This window comes from Podarcis bocagei (genome assembly GCF_964188305.1).
Source record: "Podarcis bocagei genome assembly, chromosome: 10".
In the NCBI taxonomy this organism is placed as follows: Eukaryota; Metazoa; Chordata; class Lepidosauria; order Squamata; family Lacertidae; genus Podarcis; species Podarcis bocagei.
The window spans coordinates 852,438-879,439 of NC_138135.1; the positions used below are offsets into that span (position 1 = coordinate 852,438).

The 27,002-nt window shown below is 42.3% G+C and overlaps 1 protein-coding gene and 1 long non-coding RNA gene across 2 annotated transcripts in view; one reads left to right on the top strand and one right to left on the bottom strand.

Moving 5' to 3' along the window:
* LOC308595559 (uncharacterized protein) overlaps positions 1 to 27,002 on the bottom strand; it is a 149,389-nt gene that overhangs the window by 69,736 nt on the left and 52,651 nt on the right. The window contains exons 4-6 of the mRNA XM_081209909.1: positions 24,090 to 24,262; positions 22,003 to 22,145; positions 20,712 to 20,889 (exon numbers count right to left, since the gene is read on the bottom strand). The gene's annotated coding sequence lies outside the window, so the exon portion shown is untranslated. The remainder of the gene's footprint in view (positions 1 to 20,711; positions 20,890 to 22,002; positions 22,146 to 24,089; positions 24,263 to 27,002) is intronic.
* Positions 3,466 to 5,152, top strand: LOC308595886. Its single transcript, XR_014012177.1, has 2 exons — positions 3,466 to 4,797; positions 4,835 to 5,152. It is a non-coding gene; the product is annotated as an uncharacterized lncRNA (long non-coding RNA).

The following is a 27,002-nucleotide window of genomic DNA, read 5'->3' on the forward strand; positions in this document are numbered from 1 at the left end:
CCCAAAACTAAGATTTTGTCAAAGATGTATAACTTGCTGTTGAAATGGAATACTCAGGATGAAATGGTGAAATCTGCTATGATTAAATGGGCACAAGATGTTGGACATAATATTATGTTTGCTGACTGGGAACAGTTATGGACCACAGGTATGACGTTTACGGCATGTAATGCCCTAAGAGAGAATATTATGAAAATGATATACAGGTGGTACATGACCCCAGTCAAGCTTGCAAAAATTTATCATTTGCCCGATAATAAATGCTGGAAATGTAAAGAAACTGAAGGTACATTCTTTCACCTTTGGTGGACGTGCCCAAGGATTTATTTATTTTTTAAAGATATTTATTGAAATTTTAAATAATAAAACTAACTTTATAATCAACCAGGAAAAAAGAAAACATTATCACATTCAAACAGAAACAGAAAAATACAGCAAAAAAACATACAAAAAGTAAATAAAAGAAAAACAGAAAAACAGAAAAACAGAAACATGAAAATCCAATTTTTTACTTATTATTTTTATAACCTTCTTTCCTGACTTCCTCACACCTCCCTTTTCTTTTACACGATCATATTCAGCAGTACCTTACCTTCTTTCAAATCTTATTCTATATTTATACTTTCCAACCTATTATGTCTCCAATTTTTCCTTTCCTTGTAAATCCATTTTTACCTGTTCTTTATAACTTAATCCCTTTGTGCCATTTAGTTTAAATTTGACATAATATTATTCAATTCTTTTTCACCCTTATTCTTTTAAAACATTTTTTACGTATTCCTTTCAAATATGTCACTAATGCCATATTATCTTTATAGCCTGAACATCATTTTAACATTCAAACACTTTGCAATGTTTTTGCAGGTAGTCTTTGAACTTCTTCCAATCCTCTTCTACTAACTCTTCTCCCAGGTCTCGGATTCTGCCAGTCATTTCTGCCAATTCCATGTAGTCTATCACTTGCATCTGCCATTCTTCCAGGGTGGGTAAATCTTGTGTCTTCCAGTACTTTGTGATGAGTATTCTTGCTGCTGTTGTTGCATACATAAAAAAAGTTCTGTCCTTCTTTGGCACCAATTGGCCGACAATGCCCAAAAGGAAGGCCTCTGGTTTCTTAGGGAAGGTATATTTAAATACCTTTTTCAGTTCATTATAGATCATTTCCCAGAAAGCCTTGACCTTTGGGCACGTCCACCAAAGGTGAAAGAATGTTCCCTCATTTTCTCTACATTTCCAACATTTATTATCAGGCAAATGATATACTTTTGCAAGCTTGACTGGTGTCATGTACCACCTATATATCATTTTCATAATATTTTCTTTTAAGGCATTACATGCCGTAAATTTCACACCGGTGGTCCATAACTGTTCCCAGTCAGCAACATAATGTTATAACCAATGTCTTGCGCCCACTTAATCATAGCTGATTTGACCGTTTCATCCTGAGTGTTCCATTTTAACAGCAAGTTATACATTCTTGAAAGTACCTTAGTTTTAGGTTCTAACAATTCTGTTTCTAATTTCGATTTTTCCACCTGGAAGCCTATTTTTTTATCCACATTAAAAACCTCTCTAATTTGATAATAATGTAGCCAATCTTGCACTTTATCTTTTAATTTCTCAAAACTCTGCAATCTCAATGTGTCCTCATTTTGTTCTAATATCTCCCAATATTTCGGCCACTTGGCCTCCATATTGAGTCTTTTCAGAGCCTTAGCTTCCATGGGTGATAGCCACCTTGGGGTCTTGTTTTCTAATAAATCTTTATATCTTATCCAGACATTAAACACTGCTTTCCTGACAATATGGTTCTTGAATGCTCTATGAATTTTAACCTTGTCGTACCACAGATATGCATGCCACCCAAACGCATTGTTAAACCCTTCCAAATCCAAAATGTCAGTGTTCTCCAGAAGTAGCCAGTCTTTCAACCAGCAGAATGCTGCTGATTCATAATACAACTTCATGTCAACTTCTCGGTAGTGGCGCCCGTCCTGTGGAACGCCCTCCCATCAGATGTCAAAGCGATAAACAACTACCTGACATTCAGGAGACATCTGAAGGCAGCCCTGTTCAGGGAAGTTTTTAATATGTGACATTTTAGTGTATTTTTTATCTTTGTTGGAAGCCGCCCAGAGTGGCTGGGGAAACCCAGCCAGATGGGCGGGGTACAAATAATATATTATTATTATTATTATTATTATTATTATTATTATTATTATTATTATTATTATTATTATTATGTCTGGCAGGGCAACCCCCCCCTCTTTCTTTAGCATCAGTCAATATTTTAAATTTTATTCTGGGCTTTTTGCCCTGCCAGACAAACTTAGAAATGTCTCTCTGCCACCCCTTGAAACAGTCCATCCTGTCCACAATCTGCAAAGTTTGAAACAAAAACAGCATTTTTTGGCAGTACATTCATCTTTATGGCAGCAATTCAACCCAACAAGGAAAGCTTCAATTTTGACCAAATTTCTAAATCTTTTTTAACCTCTGACCAACATTTTTCATAATTATCTTTAAATAAATTCAAATTTTTGGCCGTCATATTAATCCCTAGATATTTCACTTTCTTCACCACATTTAAATCTGTCTCCTTCTGAAACCTTTCTTTTTCCATTGTTGTCAAATTTTTCTCCAAAACCTTAGTTTTTTGCTTGTTTAATTTAAATCCTGCCACCTGACCAAATTCTTGAATCAGTTCTAAAACTCTTTTCGTACTAGATTCTGCCTCCTGTAATGTCAAAACCAGGTCATCTGCAAAGGCCTTGAGTTTATATTGTTTAGCTCCGACCTGGATTCCTTTAATCAACCGGTCCCTCCTAATCATGTTCAAGAGCACCTCCAGGACCGAAATAAATAGCAATGGAGAGATAGGGCAACCCTGTCGTGTTCCTTTTTCAATTTTAAACTCTTCTGACATCACGTTATTAACTATCAGTTTTGCTTTTTGTTCTGAATAGATTGCGTCTATACCATTTTCAAACCAACGTCCCACTCCCATTCCCTTAAGATTTTTCTTCATAAAATTCCAAGAGATATTGTCAAAGGCCTTCTCCGCATCAATAAAAATCAAAACTGCTCTTGTGTTAGTGTTCGTTTGCAATAACTCCAAAATATCAATAATGTTCCTTGTATTGTCAGACAAATGTCTGCCTGGGAGGAAGCCTGCCTGGTCTTTATGGATCACTTCATTTAACACTCTTTTTAATCTGTTAGCTAAAATATGTGCAAAAATTTTATAATCCACATTTAAAAGGGAAATGGGACGGTAGTTCTTGAGTTGTGTCTTTTCAGATTCAGATTTTGGTATAAGTGTGATGAAAGCTTCTTTCCATGACTCCGGTGCCTTCTTCCCCTCCATAATCTCGTTGCACACCTCCTTTAATGGTTGAATTAAATAGTCTTTCAAAGTCTTATAATACTTGGAGGTTAACCCATCCGGCCCTGGAGACTTGTCTTTTGTCTCATTTGTTTGATTTTCCATTCGACTTCCTGATTTATCAATTTCATATATTGTACTTGATATAATTTAATTTCTCTCAGAATCTCCTGTGACTTTGGTTTCAATCTTAATTTTTTCTCTCCTTCTTTTATTTTCTCAAAAATTCTGTCTTTTTTCTCATTTTGGGTTCTCTCTTTTATTGCATTCTGTTGTATCAGAAACCCCCTCATCACCGCTTTACTTGCATCCCAGATTATTCTTTTTTCCACTGTGGTTTTCAAGTTTACTTCAAAGTAGTCCCGCAGGTTCTTTTGGGCCTTCTTGACAATCTCTTGGTCTCTTAATAAGGTGTCATTCATCTTCCATCTGAAGGAGCCAGTTAAATTTAATCTCATTTCCATCTTTACTGCATTATGGTCGGAGCAGGTTTTTGGGCAGATTTCCACCTTTCTAGTCTTGGGAGCCAATCCTCTAGTTATCCATATTTGGTCAGTTCTTGTCCGTGTCATTTTGGCTTCAGAGAAGAATGTCCCTTCTCTTCCTAAGGGGTTTTTTGTTCTCCAAATGTCAATCAGATCCATGTTGTCAGTTAGTTCAAAAAAAGGTTTTGGTAGCCTGCCCTCTTTTGTTATGCTTTGACTTTGCGCTTTGTCCATATTCGTAGATACCACCCCATTCATGTCACCCATCATAATGATGTTATTATAGTCCACATAATCCAGCATTGTCTCATGCAACTTCTTGTAAAATTCCGACTTCCCCCATTTGGTGCATAAATTCCCAAAATCAAAAAAATTTCTCCTTGTATTTGAATTTCAATTGCCAAAATTCTTCCTTGCTCATCTTTAAAAAGAAATTTTGGTGATAGGCTTTCTTTGGCATAGATAGCAACTCCTCTCTTCTTCACTCTATCAGATGAAATAAATTCTTGACCCAGTCTCTTATTGATTAAAACTTTCCTATGGAGCCTAATCACATGTGTTTCCTGTAGGCAAATTAAGTCTAATTGTTCCTTTTTTAATAAATGAAAAATCTTCTTCCTTTTCTCAGGGGAATTAAAACCATGAATGTTCCAACTTAGTAGTTGCAGAGACATGTTGAGATAGTTCTATTCTCCCTTTGGCGGTGGTATCACTTTCTCAGGCTCATCAGAACCCAAAGGTGTAGGTATAAAACTTAGTGGTCCAGATCCTGAGGCTCTTGATTCTCCTTCAGTCCCTTTCTGAAGGTCTTCTCCGTAGTCGAAACAAAAAAAATTCCTTCCAGTAGCACCTTAAAGACCAACTAAGTTAGTTCTTGGTATGAGCTTTCGTGTGCATGCACACTTCTTCAGATACACTGAAACAGAAGTTGCCAGATCCTTCTATATAGTGAGAAGGTGGGGAGGGTATTACTCAGAAGAGTGGTGGGAATGGGTGATTGGCAGATAGCTGTGATGAGCCTGTTGACGACTCTAAACGACTGCAATAGGTCTTACAGGAAAAAGCAAGGGGTGAGAAGGTGAAAAATGGCTTTGTCATGTATAGTGAGATAAGAATCCAATGTCTTTGTTCAGACCAGGTCTCTCCATGGTTTTAAGTTTGGTAATGAGTTGCAATTCAGCAGCTTCTCTTTCCAGTCTATTTCTGAAATTCCTTTGTAGTAAAACAGCTACTTTGAGATCTTGTATAGAATGTCCTGGGAGATTGAAGTGTTCTCCTACTGGTGTCTCTGTCTTGTGATTCTTGATGTCAGATTTATGTCCGTTTATTCTTTGGCGTAAGGTTTGGCCTGTTTGTCCAATATAGAGAGCTGAAGGACACTGTTGGCATTTGATGGCATAAACAATGTTAGACGATGAGCAATTAAATAGTCCTGAGACGGTATGTGTGATGTTGTTGGGGCCAGTAATGGTGTTGTCCGGGTGTATGTGGCAGCAAAGTTGGCATCTGGGTTTATTGCAGGCTCTGGTGCCAGTGTCCGTGTTAAGTCTGGTTGTAGTATTATTGTGGGTTAGGAGTTGTTTGAGATTGGGTGGCTGTCTGTAGGCAATGAAAGGTCTTCCTCCCAGAGCTTGAGAAAGAGAACTGTCATTGTCCAGGAGAGGTTGTAGATCTCTGATGATGCGTTGTACTGTTTTAACTTGGGAGCTGTATGGGATGACTAGAGGTGTTCTGTTATTTTCTTTTTTGGGTCTGTCTTGCAGCAAGTTCTCTCTGGGTATCAGTCTGGCTCTGTTGATCTGTTGTCTAACTTCATCTGCTGGGTATTTTAGTTCTAAAAAGGTTTGCTGTAGATCTCTTAGGTGAGAGTCTCTGCCTGTAGAATTGGAACAGATGCGGCTGTAACGTAGTGCCTGGCTATATACAATGGACTGTTTGGTATGTTTGGGATGGTAGCTAGAGGCATGTAGATATGTTTGTCGGTCAGTTGGTTTACGGTATAAGGTGGTGTCTATGCGCCCATCCTGTATTTTTATAGTAGTGTCCAAAAAATGTATTTCTTGCATAGATTGATTCATTGTTAGGTTGATTGTGGGGTGAAAATCATTGAATTTCTGGTGGAAGGTGTCCAGGGTCTGTTGACCATGTGTCCAGATGATAAAAATATCATCAATGTATCACAGGTACAAGAGAGGTTTGTGTGGGTAGGAGTTTAGGAAACGTTGTTCTAAATCTGCCATGAAGATGTTGGAATACTGTGGGGCCATGCGGGTGCCCATTGCTGTGCCGCTGATCTGAAGGAACAGGTCATCACCGAATTTGAAGTTGTTGTGGGTAAGGACAAATTGGCAGAGTTTGGTGGCAAAGTCCGCTGTGGTTTTATCTGAAATGGTGTTCTGAAATGGTGGGAACACACTACAGCACTGTGGTCCTCTGGTGGGAAAACTCCTGAGAAGCATGATTGAATCAAAAATTCTGGGACTATGGAAAAATACTATCTTCCTCAAACCCCAGAATGAGCAGGAGCTCTGGGGTTGCCCCATGGGTTTCATGAGCGAAGATGGGGCCCCCAGGAGACTTCTCTGATACCTGCAGCCCCTCCTTCCCCCTCTTGAAATTAGGCTGGGGGGGAAATCCCCCATTCAATTTCAGTATTTCAAGTTTTCTTCAGAACGCGCAGGGCAGGAGGCAGCGAAAAAGTTCTGGTGAAGAAGGAGTGCTGGGAGATCATGCGGTGGCAGAATGACAGAGTATGGTGCAAAAACCAAAGGTACTTTCTTTTTTTTTTTTAAGTTTTTTTATTGCGTTTCTTTTCATAGGTTCACAGATTTGTTTACATGACAACATGCAAGAAACATTTTTTATATATGAAGAAAATAGAAAAAGAAAAAAGAGTTAAATATATTTCACATCATCTTTCAACGACTTACTTTCTTTTGGACCTCCTCGCGTCCTCCCAACATTGCGTTCATTATTCTAACCATATCAGCAATTTGTTACCTTGTTTCACACCTTATTGTACCTTTGAATTTATTATGTTGCCAATTTCAAAAGTTTGTAATTTAATTTTGACACTTTTATAATAAACATAATATACTTGTTTCAAATTTATCTCGTTTCAGTTTTTGTTTTTATCATTTCTTACTTTGTCATTTACCTAATCAAATTGCAGAAGCATAGCTTTTCTTAATCTTGCGCAATCTTAACATTCAAACAGCTTATAATATTTTTGCAAATAGTCCTTAAATTTTTTCCAGTCCTCCTCCATTGTTTCTTCGCTCAGATCTCGGATTCTGCCAGTCATTTCTGCCAACTCCATGTAGTCCAACAACTGCGTCTGCCAGTCCTCCAGTGTGGGTAAATCTGGTGTCTTCCAGTACTTTGCGATAAGGATCTTTGCTGCTGTGGTTGCATACATAAACAAAGTTCTGTCCTTCTTTGGCACCTTCCGGTCCACCATGCCCAGAAGAAAGGCCTCTGGTTTCTTAGGGAAGGTATATTTAAATACCTTTTTCAACTCATTATATATCGTTTCCCAGAAGGCCTTTACTTTCGGACAGGTCCACCAGAGGTGAAAGAATGTCCCTTCTGCCTCCTTACATTTCCAACACTTATTGTCTTTTTTTTTTTTATAAAATTTTTATTGGTTTTACAACATTTTTAAGAAAGACAAACAAACACAAAAAATGACAAACATACATGAATAGTTTCAAACATATTTTCATAAACCTCTTTTCTTAGACTTCCCCATACCCCCCCTCTCTGTATCCCAATGTCCATAATTCAACAAGCAACTCCCAGTTGTTACTTTCTAATCTCTGTCCTCTTAGTCTCTTTTATAGTCTAACCTTCTATCCCTGTACCTTTTTGCTTCTGGAAACCACAACATTTTAGCATTCATTAAGTTTATAGTAGTCCTTAAGATAACTTTTAAATTTTCTCCATTCTTCTTCCACCGTCTCTTTTCGCTGATCACGGATTCTGCCTGTCATCTCGGCCAGTGTCATATAGTCCATCACTTTCATCTGCCATTCTTCCAACGTAGGTAAATCTTGTGTCTTCCAATACTTTGCGATAAGTATTCTTGCTGCTGTTGTAGCATACATAAAAAAAGTTCTATCTTTCTTTGTCACCAATTGGCCGACAATGCCCAAGAGGAAGGCCTCTGGTTTTTTAGAAAAGGTACATTTAAGTACCTTTTTCATTTCATTATAGATCATTTCCCAGAAGGCCTTTATCTTCGGGCATGTCCACCAAAGGTGATAGAAAGTACCTTCAGTCTCTTTACATTTCCAACATTTATTATCGGGCAAATGATAGATTTTTGCCAGTTTGACTGGGGTCATGTACCACCTGTAAACCATCTTCATAATGTTTTCCTTTAAGGCATTACATGCCGTAAATTTAATACCGGTGTTCCATAACCATTCCCAGTCAGCTGACATAATGTTATGACCAACGTCCTGAGCCCACTTAATCATAGCCGATTTAACTGTTTCATCCTGTGTGTTCCATTTCAACAGCAAGTTGTACATTCTAGATAAATTCTTAGTATTGGGTTCTAACAATTCAGTCTCTAGTTTTGATTTTTCCACCTGGAAACCGATTTTCCTGTCCTGTTTAAAAAATTCCATTATTTGACGATATTGAAACCAATTTTCTACTTTATGCTTCAATTTCTCCTGACTTTGTAGTTTAAACTTATCTCCATCCTGTTCTAAGATTTCCCAATACTTCGGCCATCCGACCTCCATATTGAGTTTCTTCACTGCTTTAGCCTCCACTGGTGACACCCATCTAGGGGTTTTATTTTCCAGTAGGTCTTTGTATCTTATCCAAACATTAAATAGTGCTTTTCTAACAATATGATTTTTAAAGACACTGTTAACTTTGTCATACCAAAGATATGCATGCCAACCGAAAGCATTATTGAAACCTTCCAGATCCAAGATGTCCGTGTTCTCAAGGAGCATCCATTCTTTCAGCCAGCAAAAAGCTGCTGCCTCATAGTACAATTTTAGGTCTGGCAGGGCAAAACCCCCTCTTTCTTTAGCGTCAGTCAGTATTTTAAATTTAATTCGGGGTTTTTTGCCCTGCCAGACAAATTTCGAAATGTCTTTGTGCCACCTCTTAAAACATTCCATCTTGTCGAGAATCTGCAAGGTCTGAAACAAAAATAACATTCTAGGCAATACATTCATTTTAATTACTGCAATTCGGCCTAACATTGACAGTTTTAAATTTGACCATATTTCTAAATCTTTTTTAATTTCTGACCAACATTTTTCATAATTGTCCTTATACAAATTCACATTCTTCGATGTTAAATAAACCCCTAGGTATTTCACCTTCTTGACCACAGTCAAACCTGTTTCCTCTTGAAATTTCTCCTTTTCCATATCTGTTAGGTTTTTCCCTAAAACTTTAGTTTTTTGCTTATTCAACTTAAATCCAGCTACCTGGCCAAATTATTGTATTATTTCTAAAACCTTTTTTGTACTAGTGTTTGGCTCTTGCAAAGTCAATACTAGGTCATCTGCATACGCTCTTAACTTATAATGTTTAGCTCCGACCTGCACACCTTTGACCTGCTGGTCATTTCTTATCATATTCAGCAACACCTCCAGAACCGAAATGAAAAGTAATGGGGAAATTGGGCACCCCTGTCGTGTTCCTTTTTCTATCTTAAGTTCCTCAGTCACAACATTATTTACAATCAGTTTAGCTTTTTGTTCAGAATATATTGCAGCCATACCGTTCTCAAAACCCTGGCCTACCCCCATCCCATGAAGATTCTTCCTCATAAAACTCCAAGAGATGTTATCAAAGGCTTTCTCCGCGTCCACAAAGATCAATACTGCTTTAGTGTTTATATTCACCTCCAACTTTTCCAAAATGTCTATTACATTCCTTACATTATCTGCTAGGTGTCTTTTAGGGAGAAAGCCTGCTTGGTCTTTATGAATCTTCTCCATCAAGACTCTTTTAAATCTTTTTGCCAAAATGTCTGCAAAAATTTTGTAATCCACATTAAGGAGTGATATTGGGCGGTAGTTCTTAAGTTGGGTCTTTTCAGTCTCTGACTTTGGTATGAGTGAAATATATGCCTCTTTCCACGATTCAGGTGCCCTTTTTCCCTCAAGAATCTCGTTACAAACTTCTCTTAGTGGTTGAATCAGCCATTCCTTCAGCGATTTGTAGTATCTGGAAGTCAGTCCATCTGGTCCCGGAGATTTGCCCAGTTGCATATTCTGAATGGCAGCCTCTATCTCTTGTTCTGAGATTCTCTGGTTCAAATCCATCTTACTTTGATGAGAGATATTTTGTAGTCCATATCTTGCAAGGAATTTGTCTATATCTTCTTCATTTTGCGGGCCTTGAGTGTAAAGTCTTTTGAAATAACTTAAGAAGCAATTTCTAATTTCATTGGGTTTAGATATGTTCTTTCCATCCACCTCTAGGCTTGTAACTGTATTTAGTTTCTGCCTTTTCTTCAATTGCCATGCTAAAAGTTTGCCACATTTATTTGCTGATTCAAAAGTCTTTTGCTTCATTTGCTTTATCTTCCATTCAATCTCTTGGTTCATCAATTCCATATATTGAGTTTGATATAACTTGATCTCTCTTAAAATGTCCTGAGACTTTGGTTTTGTTCTTAATTTCCTCTCTCCTTCCTTTATCATTTCCAAAATCTTCTCTTTTTTCTCAGTTTGTTTTTTCCTCTTTATTGAATTTTGTTGAATCAAAAATCCTCTCATAACCGCTTTGCTTGCATCCCAGATTACTCTTTTCTCCACGTCGGTCCTCAAATTTATTTCAAAATAATCTTTTATGGTCTTTTGGGCCTTCGTGAGGATCTCCTTATCTCGAAAGAGGGTGTCATTCATTCTCCATCTAAATTGACCAGTTATTGTGAGTTTCATCTCCATCTTCACGGCGTTATGGTCGGAACAAGTTTTTGGGCAGATTTCCACTTTCTTAATCTTTGGAGCCAGTCCACTGGTAACCCAAATTTGGTCAATTCTGGTCCAGGTCATCATTGCTTGGGAGAAAAAGGTTCCCTCTCTCTCCAGAGGGTTCCTTGTTCTCCAAATGTCTATCAAGTCCATATTTTCTGTCATTTCGAAAAAAGTCTTAGGGAGTCTCCCTTCTTTAGTGACTGTTAGTCTTTGTGCCTTGTCCATGTTAGTGGAGACCACACCATTCATGTCTCCCATAATTATCATGTTATAATCCAGGTAGTCCGTCAAAGTTTCATGTAGTCTCTTAAAGAAGTCAGATTTACCTTCATTTGGTGCATAAATTCCAACAACTAGAAATTTTTCTCCTTGTACTTGTATCTCCACAGCCAGATATCTCCCTTGTTCATCTTTAAATATCATTTTTGGGGCCCATTTCTCCTTCACATATATTACCACTCCTCTCTTCTTAACTTTGTCTGATGAAATAAATTCTTGTCCTAGCCTTTTGTTTGTGAGTAGTCTCCTGTGGGCTCTAGTTATGTGAGTTTCTTGTAGACATATCAAATCCAGTTGTTCTCTATTCAAAATGTGAAATACTTGTCTTCTCTTCAAAGGCCCATTCAGTCCATTACAATTCCAACTAAGGAATTGCAAAGCCATCTTGTTATTTTCTTAAGACTCCTCCAACAGCTCCAAGTTGTTGCTCTTCTTCTGATGGTGGTGGTTTTTGTCCAAACGAAAGATTCAGAATATCCAGTGCTCTCCTCTGTTCTGCAAGTACGTCCACAGTCCCCTTCTGTAGGTCCTCCTGATATCTTGCCAAAAATTTATCTTTCTCTTGAATTGTCTTGATTTTCACTTTCTTTGCCTTGTAGTCAAATGACAATCCTTGTGGGAACTCCCACCTAAACCGGATAGAATTTTTCTTTAACAAAAGAACCAAATCCTTGTAGAAGTTCCTTAAATCCAAAATGTATTTTGGGATGTCTTTAAAGATCTGTACAGCTGAGTTTCCAATTTGCAAGGCCTTTTCAAAGTGTAGTCCTAATATTTTATCTCTTTCCTCCTTGGATCTGAGTGTAATCAAACAGTCTCTCGGTGTCTTTCTATCTTGCTTTTTACCCAGTCTAAAGGCAGTCGTAATTTTAAAATCGTCTTCCCCGAGGTCCCAGCAATCCACAAACTCCCGAGTCAAATATTCCACAAGGTTGTCTCTTTCATTCTCCGGAAGCAGTCTTAATTTTAAATTTCTCTCTTTCCTCTGTAACTCCCACAAGGCCAAAGTTGCATCATGCTCGTAGACCTTCTTGGCAAGTGGCTCTAATTTCTCCTGCGTCTCTCCGGCAGCGGCTTTTGCCTCTTCGGCAATTTGGCGCATGGTGACGTTTTCCTCGACCAATTTGTTTATAGATTCTGTATTCTGGTTTAATCTTGCTGATATTTCTGTTAATTTTTGTGTGTTCTCTGAAGTCTGTTTTGTCAAAGACTCCAGAGATTGGTTTATCTTGAGCAAGGCCTCTGTCACAGCTTCCATAGAAACGGCTGCTCCTTTGTCTTGTCCTGTTGTTCCTGCTGATCCGGCTGTTGCGCCTGAAAATGAGCCTCTTTTCTTTGCCTGTTGCTGCTGCAGCTGCTGTTGTTGTTGTTGTTGCTTAATCTTGGCTCTTGTGACTATCTCTTCTTGTGGGCCACTCATGTCAAGGTCAATTCCCACGGGATTATTCTCCCTTGGAAAGTTCCACTGTCTTAGGCCGTCAAGTTTTACTTTGTCCTCTAGAGGGAGCAAATCAAAATGGCCATAGGACGAGATTTCCAAGTACAAAGACAAAGGAGACAGTCCAGGATGTAAATAAAAAGAAGATTAACACAGTCAAAGTCAATGTTGTTAAAAACTTATAACTTCAGATAACTTCAGATTGCCACAGTTGCCCAATTTCTACTGTTTCTTCTTATAGTATACAGTAATCCGGCACTGTGGAAACTTTGTATCAAAGTGTCACTTCACAGGAAGAAGTCAGTTCAGTGTACTAAAGAGGCAGACCGTTTCATACTTTCAAATAGGTGAGACAGCAGAGGTTTTTTCCTCCAAATAAATCATGCAGTTATTGGTCAGATTCACCTCCCCTCTGCCCTGCTTGCTAGAGGGGAGATCAAAAGTCTAAATGTCCGGTTTAGATGATCAAAAAGCAGGTTTAAACGGATACAAGTTTAGAGTTCCGTTGCTTTCACTTTCATACAGTCGGGGGGAGGCAGACTTCCTTTACTTAATTCTTCCCGTTTTTAGCCCAATTTCTTAAATTTTAAAAGGGTCCCGATTATTTTCCAGCTCTTACTCACGGGGATTCAGTCCAGATTTTCTTTTCAGGAAGAAATCGGCGCTCTCCGCTTATGGCGACGCGGCTTCACTTCGCAGGCTGGGTAGCGACTCTCAGCACCGCGCTCTCTCCCGATGTCGATCCGTAGCCTTTAAAAAGGCTCTTTCACGGTACCGGGGGGGCGCGAAGGTGCCCACCGAGTCTCCTTGTTCTCAGGCTTCAGCGCCTGGGATTTTAGGGGTCCCCCGCTCGCCGTAGCGGGTAAGACCCGAACTTGCGAAGCAGTCCTTCTCCGGAGCTCGGAGGTAGGACCGCCATTAAGCGCTGGCACCGACCGGAAGTCCTTATTGTCAGACAGGTGGTATATTTTAGCCAACTTGACTGGGGTCATGTACCACCGGTATACCATTTTCATAATGTTCTCTTTCAAGGCACTACATGCCGTAAATTTCATACCGGTGTTCCATAACCTTTCCCAGTCCGCAGACATAATGTTATGTCCTACATCCTGTGCCCATTTTATCATAGCAGATTTAACTGTCTCATCCTGTGTATTCCATTTAAGCAGCAAGTTATACATTCTCGAAAGTACCTTAGTTTTTGGTTCTAATAACTCCGTCTCCAGTTTCGATTTCTCCATCTGGAAACCAACTTTTTTATCCATTTTAAAGACCTCTTGAATTTGAGCATAATGTAACCAATCTCGCACCTTACTTTTTAATTTGTCTTGGCTTTGGAGCTTCCAATTATCTCCAACTCTTTCAATTAATTCCCAATATTTTGGCCAATAGGCCTCCATATTGGGCCTTTTTTTGGAAACCTTGGCTTCCACTGGTGATAACCACCTCGGGGTCTTACTTTCTAGTAAATCCTTATACTTCATCCAGACGGCAAAAATTGATTTTCTGACAATATGGTTTTTAAACAATTTGTGAACCTTTGCCTTGTCATACCACAAGTATGCATGCCAACCATAAGCATTGTCAAACCCTTCCACATCTAGGACATCGGTGTTCTCCAACAAAAACCAATCCTTCAACCAGCAGAAGGCTGCAGCTTCATAATATAACCTTAAATCCAGCAGGGCAAACCCCCCTCTTTCTTTTGAGTCAGTTAGTATTTTAAATTTTATTCGGGGCTTTTTGCCCTGCCAGACAAACCTAGATATATCCTTCTGCCATTTTCCAAAACATTCCATTCTGTCCACGACCTGTAGGGTTTGAAATAGAAATAACATTTTCGGCAAAACACACATCTTTATAGCTGCAATTCGACCTGACAAGGTAAGTTTCAATCTTGACCAAATATCCAAATCCTTTTTAATTTCCAACCAACATTTTTCATAGTTGTCTTTGAATAAATTTAAGTTTTTGGTGGACAAAAACACCCCCAGGTACTTCACTTTTTTAACCACACTTAGCTCTGTTTCTTTCTGATACCCCTCTATCTCTGTAGGTGTCAAATTTTTGACCAAAACCTTAGTTTTTTGTTTGTTTAGCTTGAATCCCGCCACCCGACCAAACTCCAAGATAAGTTCAAGAACTCTTTTTGTGCTAGATTCTGGCTCCTGTAATGTCAAGACTAGGTCATCTGCAAAGGCTTTCAATTTGTACTGTTTTGCTCCGACCACTATACCCTGCACCAACCGGTCCTCCCTAATCATGTTCAGCAATACCTCCAGGACAGAAATAAATAACAGAGGAGATAGGGGGCACCCCTGTCGTGTCCCTTTTTCAATTTTGAGTTCCTCCGACACCACATTGTTCACTATCAGTTTGGCTTTTTGTTCTGAATAGATTGCTTCTAATCCATTTTCAAACCCCCGTCCCACTCCCATCCCTTTCAAATTTTTCTTCATAAACATCCAAGAAATGTTGTCAAATGCTTTCTCCGCATCAATAAAGATTAAAGCCGCCCTTGTATTCCTGATTCGCAGAAGCTCCAATATGTCAATAATGTTCCTGGTGTTGTCAGACATGTGTCTACCAGGGAGAAAGCCTGCTTGGTCCTTGTGAATTACTTCATTTAATACTTTTTTAAATCTACTTGCTAAAATGTCTGCAAATATTTTGTAATCCACATTCAGGAGTGAGATGGGACGGTAGTTCTTAAGCTGGGTCTTTTCCGTTTCTGACTTGGGTATCAATGTGATGAATGCTTCTTTCCACGTTTCCGGTGCCCTCTTCCCCTCCATAATCTGGTTGCAAACCTCCAACAACGGTTGTATCAAAAAGTCCTTCAGGGTCTTATAATATTTGGAGGTAAGTCCATCCGGGCCTGGAGATTTGCCAAGTTGCATATTTTGAATGGCACCTTCAATTTCCTGTTGAGTTATTTTGCTGTTGAGAATTGATCTTTTGTCTTGACTTATTTTAGATAGTCCATTCGTCCTCAAAAATTGGTCTATTTCCGATTCTTTCTGAGGCCCCTGTGCATAAAGATCTTTAAAGTATCTGTGGAAGCACTTCCTTATTTCTTCTGGTTTCTGAACTATTTTTCCTTGGATCTCTAAATTTGTAACCGTATTTAACTTTTGTCTTTTTTTCAACTACCAAGCTAGCAACTTTCCACATTTGTTTGCTGACTCAAACGATCTCTGCTTCATTTGTTTAATTTTCCATTCTATCTCTTGATTAATCAATTTCGAGTATTGTGCTTGATGGAATTTAATTTCTCTTAACACCTCTTTTGACTTTGGTTTGGTTCTCAACTTTTTCTCTCCTTCACTTATTTTCTCTAAGATTTTTTCCTTTTTTCCATTCCAGAATTTTCTCTTTATTGTGTTCTGTTGAATCAGAAACCCTCTCATTACAGCTTTACTTGCGTCCCAGATTGTTCTTTTCTCCACCGTAGTGTTCAGATTTATTTCAAAATAGTCCAAAAACCAAAGGTACTTTAATCTAAAATTATACTCACCATTGTGAGATGTTGCCTGATTTCATTATTATAGTTTTACATATAAACACCAGTTACAGATAGGCAGCCGTGTTGGTCTGCCATAGTCAAAACAAAAAAAATTCCTTCCAGTAGCACCTTAAAGACCAACTAGGTTAGTTCTTGGTATGAGCTTTCGTGTGCATGCACACTTCTTCAGATACACATGCACACGAAAGCTCATACCAAGAACTAACCTAGTTGGTCTTTAAGGTGCTACTGGAAGTAATTTTTTATATATAAACACCAGAACTTCACATATACCTCATGCTTGTAGGAATGATTTCCTGCTGAGTTCATTGCTCAGAGTGGACTCTGAGAGGAAGACGTCCCACACTCCATACATCTAAATGGGTTCTCCCATGTGAGAGTCCCTAGATGTTCCTTAAATAAAGGTAAAGGTAAAGGGACCCCTGACCATTAGGTCCAGTCAAAGACGACTCTGGGGTTGCGGTGCTCATCTCACTTTATTGGCCGAGGGAGCCGGGCTACAGCTTCTGGGTCATGTGGCCAGCAGGACTAAGCCGCTTCTGGCGAACCAGAGCAGCGCATAGAAGCGCCGTTTACCTTCCCATCAGAGCGGTACCTATTTATCTACTTGCAATTTGACATGATTTCAAACTGCTAGGTCGGCAGGAACAGTGACCGAGCAACGGGAGCTCACCACGTTGTGGGGATTCGAACCACCGACCTTCTGATCGGCAAGTCCTAGGCTCTGTGGTTTAACCCACAGTGCCACCCGTGTCCCTGTTCCTTAAATACTCCATTATAAAGAAAGCACTTTTTGCAGTCTTTTCATTTAAACTGCTTCTCTTCTGAGTTTGTTGATGGTCTGAAGGGTTTCAACTCTTAAAGTTCTTCCTGTCCATAAGTCTGTTGAATTTGAACTTCCACTAAGAGTACTTTCCTGATTTTACCGTATTTTTTGCTCTATAAGACTCACTTTTTCCCTCCTAAAAAGTAAGGGGAAATGTGTGTGCGTCTTATGGAGCGAATGCAGGCTGTGCAGCTATCCCAGAAGCCAGAACAGCAAGAGGGATTGCTACTTTTGCTGCGCAGCAATCCCTCTTGCTTCTGGGATGCAGAATATTTTTTTTCTTGTTTTCGTCCTCCAAAAACTAGGTACGTCTTGTGGTCTGTTAAGTCTTATAGAGTGAAAAATACGGTTATATGGTTTGTCTTTTGTGTGAGTCTGTTGACATAAATCAAGGGTTCCACTCTGACTGAAGCTCCTTCTACAGTCCATACCCTTAAATGGTTTCTCCCGTGTGTGAGTCCGCTGATGTGTTCTAAGGCTTCCATTTTCACTAAAGCTCTTTCCACACTCGATACATTTAAATGGTTTCTCCCCTGTGTGAGTCGTTGATGATTTCTAAGGCTTCCACTATTACTAAACCTCTTTCCACACTCAATACATTTACCGTATTTTTCGCCCTATAGGACACATTTTCCCCCTCCAAAAATGAAGGGGAAATGTGTGTGCGTCCTATGGGGCGAATGCAGGCTTTCACTGAAGCCTGGAGAGCGAGAGGCATCTGTGTGCACCGACCCCTCTCGCTCTCCAGGCTTCAGGAAGCTATCCGCAAGCCTCGCGCGCCCAGCGGCAGCTCCCACCGGGTTCGCAAGGCTTGCAGGCGGCAGCCTGCAGCCCGAATCATGGGGCATGCTGCAGAGCCCACCCCGTGCTTCGGGCAGATGTCCACAAGCCTTGCGCACCATGTTCTTTATTTTCCCCCCGAAAAAAAACTAGGTGCGTCCTATGGGGCGAAAAATACGGTATCTGGTTTCTCCCCTGTGTGAGTCCGTTCATGTGTTCTAAGGCATCCTCTGTTACTAAAGCTGTTTCCATACTCCATACATTGAAATGGTTTCTCCCCTGTGTGAGTCCGTTGATGTCTTCTAAGACATCCACTATCACTGAAGCTCTTTCCGCACTCTATACATTTATATGGTTTCTCCCCTGTGTGAGTCCGTTGATGGTTCCTAAGCTTTCCATTTTCACTAAAGCTCTTTCCGCACTCTATACATTTATATGGTTTCTCCCCTGTGTGAGTCCATTGATGTCTTCTAAGATCTCCACTCTGACTGAATTCCTTTCCACACTCCATGCATTTAAATGGTTTCTCGCCTGTGTGAGTCCATTGATGTGATCCAAGGCTTCCACGATCACTAAAACTCTTTCCACACTCCAGACATTTATATGGTTTCTCCCCTGTGTGAGTCCGTTGATGTGATCTAAGGCTTCCACGATCACTAAAGCTCTTTCCGCACTCTATACATTTATATGGTTTCTCCCCTGTGTGAGTCCATTGATGTCTTCTAAGATCTCCACTCTGACTGAATTCCTTTCCACACTCCATGCATTTAAATGGTTTCTCCCCTGTGTGAGTCCGTTGATGTGTTCTAAGGAATCCTCTGTTACTAAAGCTCTTTCCACACTCCATGCATTTAAATGGTTTCTCCCCTGTGTGAGTCCGTTGATGTGTTCTAAGGTTTCCACTCTGACTGAAGCTCTTTCCACACTCGATACATTTAAATGGTTTCTCCCCTGTGTGAGTGCGTTGATGTGTTCTAAGGCATCCTCTGTTACTAAAGCTCTTTCCACACTCCATACATTGAAATGGTTTCTCCCCTGTGTGAGTCCATTGATGTTTCCTAAGGCTTCCATTTTCACTAAAGCTCTTTCCACACTCGATACATTTAAATGGTTTCTCCCCTGTGTGAGTCCGTTGATGTGATCTAAGGCTTCCACGATCACTAAAGCTCTTTCCGCACTCTATACATTTATATGGTTTCTCCCCTGTGTGAGTCCATTGATGTCTTCTAAGATCTCCACTCTGACTGAATTCCTTTCCACACTCCATGCATTTAAATGGTTTCTCGCCTGTGTGAGTCCATTGATGTGATCTAAGGCTTCCACGATCACTAAAACTCTTTCCACACTCCAGACATTTATATGGTTTCTCCCCTGTGTGAGTCCGTTGATGTGATCTAAGGCTTCCACGATCACTAAAGCTCTTTCCGCACTCTATACATTTATATGGTTTCTCCCCTGTGTGAGTCCATTGATGTCTTCTAAGATCTCCACTCTGACTGAATTCCTTTCCACACTCCATGCATTTAAATGGTTTCTCGCCTGTGTGAGTCCATTGATGTGTTCTAAGGCTTCCAATATCACTAAAGCTCTTTCCACACTCGATACATTTATATGGTTTCTCGCCTGTGTGAGTCCATTGATGTGATCTAAGGCTTCCACGATTACTAAAACTCTTTCCACACTCCATGCATTCAAATGGTTTCTCCCCTGTGTGAGTCCGTTGATGTGTTCTAAGGAATCCTCTGTTACTAAAGCTCTTTCCACACTCCATGCATTTAAATGGTTTCTCCCCTGTGTGAGTCCGTTGATGTGTTCTAAGGTTTCCACTCTGACTGAAGCTCTTTCCACACTCGATACATTTAAATGGTTTCTCCCCTGTGTGAGTGCGTTGATGTGTTCTAAGGCATCCTCTGTTACTAAAGCTCTTTCCACACTCCATACATTGAAATGGTTTCTCCCCTGTGTGAGTCCATTGATGTTTCCTAAGGCTTCCATTTTCACTAAAGCTCTTTCCACACTCGATACATTTAAATGGTTTCTCCCCTGTGTGAGTCCGTTGATGTGCTCTAAGGCATCCTCTGTTACTAAAGCTCTTTCCACACTCCATACATTCAAATGGTTTCTCCCCTGTGTGAGTCCGTTGATGATTTCTAAGGTCTCCACTCTGACTGAAGCTCTTTCCACACTCCATGCATTTAAATGGTTTCTCCCCTGTGTGAGTCAGTTGATGTGTTCTAAGGATTCCACTCCGACTGAAGCTCTTTCCACACGCGATACATTTAAATGGTTTCTCCCCTGTGTGAGCCTGTTGATGTGTTCTTAGGCTTCCACTCTGACTGAATTCCTTTCCACACTCCATGCATTTAAATGGTTTCTCCCCTGTGTGAGTCCGTTGATGTCTTCTAAGATCTTCACTCTGACTGAATTCCTTTCCACACTCCATGCATTTAAATGGTTTCTCGCCTGTGTGAGTCCATTGATGGTTCCTAAGTCTTCCATTTTCACTAAAGCTCTTTCCACACTCCATGCATTCAAATGGTTTCTCCCCTGTGTGAGTCTGTTGATGATTTCTAAGGTTTCCACTCCGACTGAAGCTCTTTCCACACTCAATACATTTAAATGGTTTCTCCCCTGTGTGAGTCCGTTGATGTTTTCTAAGGCTTCCACTATCACTAAAGCTCTTTCCACACTCAATACATTTATATGGTTTCTCCCCTGTGTGAGTCCATTGATGTGATCTAAGTTGTGCACTCTGACTGAAGCTCTTTCCACACTCCATGCATTTAAACGTTTTCTCCCCTGTGTGAGTCCGTTGATATCTTCTAAGGCTTCCACTATTATTAATGTTCTTTCCACACACCATACATTCATATGGTTTCCCCCCTGTGTGAGTTCCTTTGTGCAATTTAAGGTTTCCACTCTGACTGAAATTCTTCCCACACTCCCTGCACTTAAAACGTTTTCTCTCTGTGTGAGTCCGCTGGTGTGTTCTAAGTTTTGAGTTGAAAGAGAAGCTCTTTCCGCACTATATACCTTTGAATGGCTTCTTTCCTTTTTGTGTTCATTGATGTGAACTATGTGTGCTCATTCAGTGATGCATATTCCACATTTCACACATTTTAATGGTTATTCCTAATGAAACGAAAGGTGCCCTGTCCCCCGCAATTCTGTCTTCTCCATCACCTTTTTCGGAGTGGGCAGAAAGCAAATCCTGTTTGGGTTTCAAGGAAGAGAACAAAGGGAAAGAGAACACATCAACCGCCATTAGCACCTTCTCTTATTTCAACATCTCTGACATTCTCCCATGTCCTACCTATGTTCCCAATTTTTAGGAAATGAAAATGGTATGATGTCAAATGGTAGTAATGCATCAGGAACCTTTCAAGATCCTCAATCATCTTTAATAACACAGCATGATCTTGGAATACTGTTGTCCTGTGGGACTGCCTTTCAAATCAAGTGGTTGCCCCCGTTTACACCTCTAGATCTTCATGAATCACCTGCACAGTCCCACTGACCTCAGGAGGTCCATATGGATTATTTTGGGAGACCCAGGCCTACATCTCTTCCAGGGACTGTGGTCTGGGTCAGTCAGAGAACTAGTGACAAGGCTTGGTGCTTGGGGTCAGCTGAATGGGTGCTCAGGGAAGCTCCTGTTCTTGGAGATGGACCTCCGTCGAAATGCCTCACATTGCATGGAGAGAGCAGAAGAAGCAGAAGGAAAGCAGATGGCCCATGGGAATCCCAGACGGAAACACCCACCCCAAAGGTTCTTTATAATGATGATGTGCTGCCTGATCCTGTGCTTGTCTTCTGACAGAGGACTATCCTAATCTGAAAGGCAGGATATTCAAGGCAAGGAGATAACTGTTCTTCATGGTAGGTAGACATATTGGTCTGACACAGTTGAAGTAAAAAAGTAAAAAAATAGTCCAGCTGCACCTTAGGTTCTAGATATAAGCTTTTGTGTGCATTCACAGTTCTTCATATAGTGGGAGATGGTAGTTGGAGTACCCTTCTGAGAAAAACCCCACCCCACCCTCCCACGATATACAAGGGTCTGGTGACATCTGTGTCAGTGTATCTGAAGAATTGTGCATGCACACCAAAGCTTATACCTAGAACAATCTTAGTTGGTCTCTAAGGTGCTACTGGACTATTTTTAAATGTTTTATTTCAACTGTGTCAGACCAACACGGCTACCTACCTGAATCTAGATCTCATGGGGTGTTGGGGATAAGTAGTTCCTTTGGTGGGGGGCATGTCCTGCACCTCCTGGGGTCATTTTTCCACCCTTGGTGCCCACCCTGCACTCAGCTCTCACCTGTGGCTTCCAGAAGCTGTCAGCATGCAACAGGGGTTCAAGCAATGGCTTCTACCAGCCGGCTAAACCAGGTGAGGAAAGCTGATGGGTCTCAAATCGTTGATGGGCTGGGTGGGGAATTCTGCTGCACCTGAAGTCAAGCCCTGGTGGATGGAGTGGAGGAGAACAACCGTGATTCCCACAGTCCAGAAGGCAGATTCTGCCCGTGCGGAAGAGGAAAGAGAAGGGCAGATGGGGCACGTACACCTGGAGGCTTGTTATCTAGTCCCAGGATTACTCTGACTTTGAATTATATATAAATTGCAGTATTGAAATGTGCCTGCTCCCACTTCATATTCTGATATTACTCTACTCTACTTGTCTGTTTCTTACTTGAGTGCTGTTTTGGTTTGCTAAGTCAGGGTTTTACTGTGAGTTACATTTTTGCTATTTTTTGGGTCCTGTCATGCTTATCTGTCTTCAGTAATAAATTTCTCAGCTGATTTTTTTCCCCTGCCTCTGAGTGTTTTCTCCTACTCTGCTATCTATACATCAATCATTATGGAGGAGCAAGATCTGCAACCTAAAGCCCTCCTCAGCCTCGGCCCTGTGGACCTGAAGGAGCATCTTCACCCCCATCGCTCCGTCTGGACAGGGAGGTCCGCCTCCGAGAGTCTTCTGCTGGTTCCCTTGCAGTTAGAAGTGAAGTTCCAGGGAACCAGGCAGAGGGCCTCCTGCCCCATGGAATGCCCTCCCTTCAGAGGGCAAGGAAACAGGCAACTATCTGACATTTAGAAGACAGCTGTATCAGGAGGTTTTTAATTTTTGGATATTTTACTGTCTTGTATATGTACTGTAGGGACGCGGGTAGCGTTGTGGGTTAAACCCCAGAACTTAGGACTTGCTGATCAGAAGGTCGGCGGTTCAAATCCCTGCGACAGGGTGAGCTCCCGTTGCTTGGTCCCTGCTCCTGCCAACCTAGCAGTTCGAAAGCACATCAAAGAGCAAGTAGATAAATAGGTACCGCTCTGGCGGGAAGGTAAACGGCGTTTCCGTGCTCTGCTCTGATTCGCCAGAAGCGCTTAGTTCTGCTGGCCACACGACCCGGAAGCTGTACACCGGCTCCCTCGGCCAATAAAGCGAGATGAGTGCCGCAACCCCAGAGTTTCCCGCAACTGGACCTTCCAGTCAGGGGTCCCTTTACCTTTACCTATATGTACTGTAAGCTGCCCAGAGTGGCTTGGGGAAGATACTAATAGTATAACATCTAGAGTGGTGCCTCGGGTTACAGGCGCTTCAGGTTACAGACTCTGCTAACCCAGAAATAGTACCTTGGGTTAAGAACTTTGCTTCAGGATGAGAACAGAAATCCTGCTCTGGTGTGTAGGGATATTGCGGAGTGGACAGTGGGGTCCGGAGGGAGACACTTTCCACCAGCAGGCAGCCACAATCTGCCTGCACGCGTGACCTTGGCGTGCAGGGCAACCCCCCCCCCCGACAAGCCACAGCTGTCTGTACATCGTTCCACCTCTGCCTGACCTTTTGCGATCTCAGCAGTTTGCGGTGTCCTGTCTGTAACCCTTTTCCATGAGACGTTTGTCTCCATTCATCATACATTGAGCAAGGGGGAAATGACGCTGTGGAACAGGTGCCAAAATAGCTTTGTACCACCCCACGATTTTGGGACGGAAGATGTAAAGGTCACAGCCCAAAAATGTATTTGCCTGGCTTGCATACTTGTGTCAATAAAAGGAGGCTCCACAGGAATGGCAGTAGCTCGCTTCAGCCCACCTGTGCCCAGCTCACATGATGATCAACACCTGTCTTGGGCAGCAGGAGGCCCCATTAGCTAAAGTGGTGCTTCAGGTTAAGAACAGTTTCAGATTAAGAACAGAGCTGCAGAACGAATTCAGTTCTTAACCCGAGGTACCAGTGTACTATTATTATCATCTTGTGATTTTTTGTAGTTATTTTGGAATTCGTACTGCAATATTAGCTTACGAAATGTTATGGGTGGAGAAAATCACAGGGTTGCCATAAACTATAATCCCACCCACAAACTCTCATTCACACACAGTCTGTAAATTTGGGGGGGTCACAAACCTCACCTGTGCTAATACTGGCAGTCTTTGGCCTGCACAGGCACACCCGGTGTGTAGAGCCTCCAGCCACAGGCACTGTCTATCATGAAAATGGGTCCTTTGACTGGGAAGATTCATGCAGTCGCTGTCATCGGATGCTGATAGGTTGTATCTCAGCTTGTCAGTCACTCTGACATTGCCTACAAAGAATGAGAGGAACAGAAATGCTTTTGAGGTGCAACTTCTGTATCAATCCTGAGCGCCATTCCATGGACTCTGCACCCCTGTTTCTGAGGACAGGTGTACATTATCCTCATCCTCAGCGGAAAAGACAATAAAGATGGCAGCCTGAGAGAGAGGAAAAGGTTTCTGGCTGCTTCCTGGGTGGGATTGCGGAAACAAAGAGCCGCTTCTGAGAAGGCCTCCCCCCTCCCCTCTTCCTCTCGGGATTTCCTCTCCTCTCCAGGGGACCAGTGGTTGGACTGGGCAGGATGGCTGTGTCTGGACAGGGCAGGCGATTATGGGGTGGAAGGAGGATGGAGATTGCAGGAAAATAGGGGTGGGGGGACAGGACCCCCACTTTCCAGGGATCCCTCTCTGGTCGCCTTGAAGGGGGGCATTCCTGGGCGGGAGGGAGAAGCCAAGGCGGCCCCTCCGGAGATTCCCCAAGGAAGGCACGATGGAGACCCCCCCCAAGACTGGTCTTCCTATCTCCCCCCCTGCCAATGCTGCCTTCCCTCCTCCCCCCACTTCCTCGACCCCCTCCCTCTCTCCCGGAGTCTCCCCTGCATCCAGAGGCTTCCTTGGCACCACTCCCCCCACGTGCTGCGCCCCCATCTCTCCAGCCGGAGGGGCCCCCCAAGACGAGCCGGGGAGGGACAGGGGGGTCTCTATCCCTCGTGCCCGTTAACCCTTTCGTGGCCCACCTCTCTTTGCGCGGAGCCCCCAGCGCTCCGGATATTCTCAGCGGGCGCCACGATGGAGACTTCTCCCCAAAGACTGGTCTTCCTATCTCCCCCCCCCCCCGCTGCCCTTCTCTGACCCAGGGATGCTCCCCTCCCTCCCCCCATTCCTCGACCCCCTCCCTCTCTCCCGGAGTCTCCCCTGCACCCAAAGGCCCCCTTGGCTCGGGTCACCCCTCGCCCTGCGCGCCACACCTCTCCATTCCCGGCCCCCCCGACAGGAGCAAGGGAGGGACAGGGGGGTCTCTATCCAGGCGCCTCCCGTACCCCTTAACCCTTTTCTGGCCCGCTTCTCCGCGCCCCAGGGAGTCCTCGTGGGTGGGCGCCCCATCTCCGCCCCTTCGCAGCACGCGTGCCGGGATCCAGGCCCCACGGAAGGCGCTTGGGGGAGCTGGAGGGGTCTCTGGGTCCTCTTCTCTCTCCGCCCCCCCCCCGCGACCCCTTTACCTCTTTGTCCTCGCTCCGATTCTCATTTCTTTTGTTACTGAAAAATCTGGGTGCGGGGTTACTCTGCCACCCAGCTCATCGGACTAAGTCCGTAGGTCCGTGCGGAAGAAAATGAGCTCAGCCGGACGCAGGAGCAAACTGCAGAAGATCCAAGTTTATTGCGCAACAGGTTCAAGGCGAAATTGAACAGCCAGAAAGGGGTGACATGAACTTTTGAAACTCCCTCCATGTCCCAGAATACAGTGCAAAATACATCCCAGTTACATCATGAATACATTAAGGAGAGGTTGGGTTACACAGATTAACATATGGAGGAGGGAGGGGGGAATATGCAGAGCTGGAGATATGCGCAGATAAGCACATCCTGAGAAGGCAATGGTCCATGTTTGCATAGTCTGTCACCTGGCATCGCCTGGAGGAAGGGTTTGGCAGAGTGATTTTGACTGGATTACTTGAGAGATTATGGAGGACAGGGGAGGGGTGATGGAGTCCTAGAGAAATTGAGCAAATATATTGTAGTGAAGAAGACATGCCCCCCCCTTCCGTAACAGTCCCCCATTCGGAGATAGATTTGCATTAAAGTTCTGTAAGAACTTGCAAATCTTTTCTCCGCACCCTAAATCTCGGTGAATGGGATGTGTGGCTTTATGCAAACCTGAAAGGGACTTGCAAGCCATGCCTCTTACGGTCATTTGCAAGTATAGCAGTGCAGGTAGCTGCATATAGGGTATTATATAAAAGAACATCTGTTGTATTTTGTTACTAAATTACTTGTGGCACCCTAGCTCTTGGGAGAAACATTTTCAATAGTGGTGTATGCTTTACATTTTAGCAGGAAGGTCCACTACTGACTGAAAAGTGCAGTTTGCTCCCCCCCCCCCCGCCATTTGTGTGTTCTCAGGTGTCAAGGTAGCTTTTCTGTGGTCTCACATCGGCATGGTGTCGCAGTAGTGGCAATCCCTGGTGAATCCACTTAGGGCTTTCATATTTATCATGTAGCCTGGCACCCACCACAGCTGGCACAGGTTTCGGACACGTCCTGAGAGAAATGTCTTTGCCTTGGCCAAAATCCATGGGATTTCTTATTATTATTACAGGCTCTGGTCTTGTAGTCCTGGGAAGTTGATCACTTTGCACTTTAAGGACCAAAAAGCTAATTGCAGCCTGGATACACTTGCCCAATTCAAACTGAGTCCACTTTGAATTTATGTGCCCATGGTTCTCAACCTTTCAAACCAGTCTGTTAAAGGAAAACCGTTCTTAAAAGGGCACTTTGTCCAAATAAGTCAATTTAACTCTATAAGGGATCATTCCTGCTAAACGAAAGCATGTGCACCTTCATGTATCTTATAAGCTTCTCCTTGGTAAAGCAAGTTTTAGCACATTTTAAAATGGATAGGGAAAGTTGGCAGAGTGCCAGGTGGGACAATGAAATGTGGTTATCTAAACATTGGACTACACAATAGTGTGAGCTATCAGAAAGTATAAAATGCATGAGAATTGGTGTGCAAGCAATAAGACATTAAACATA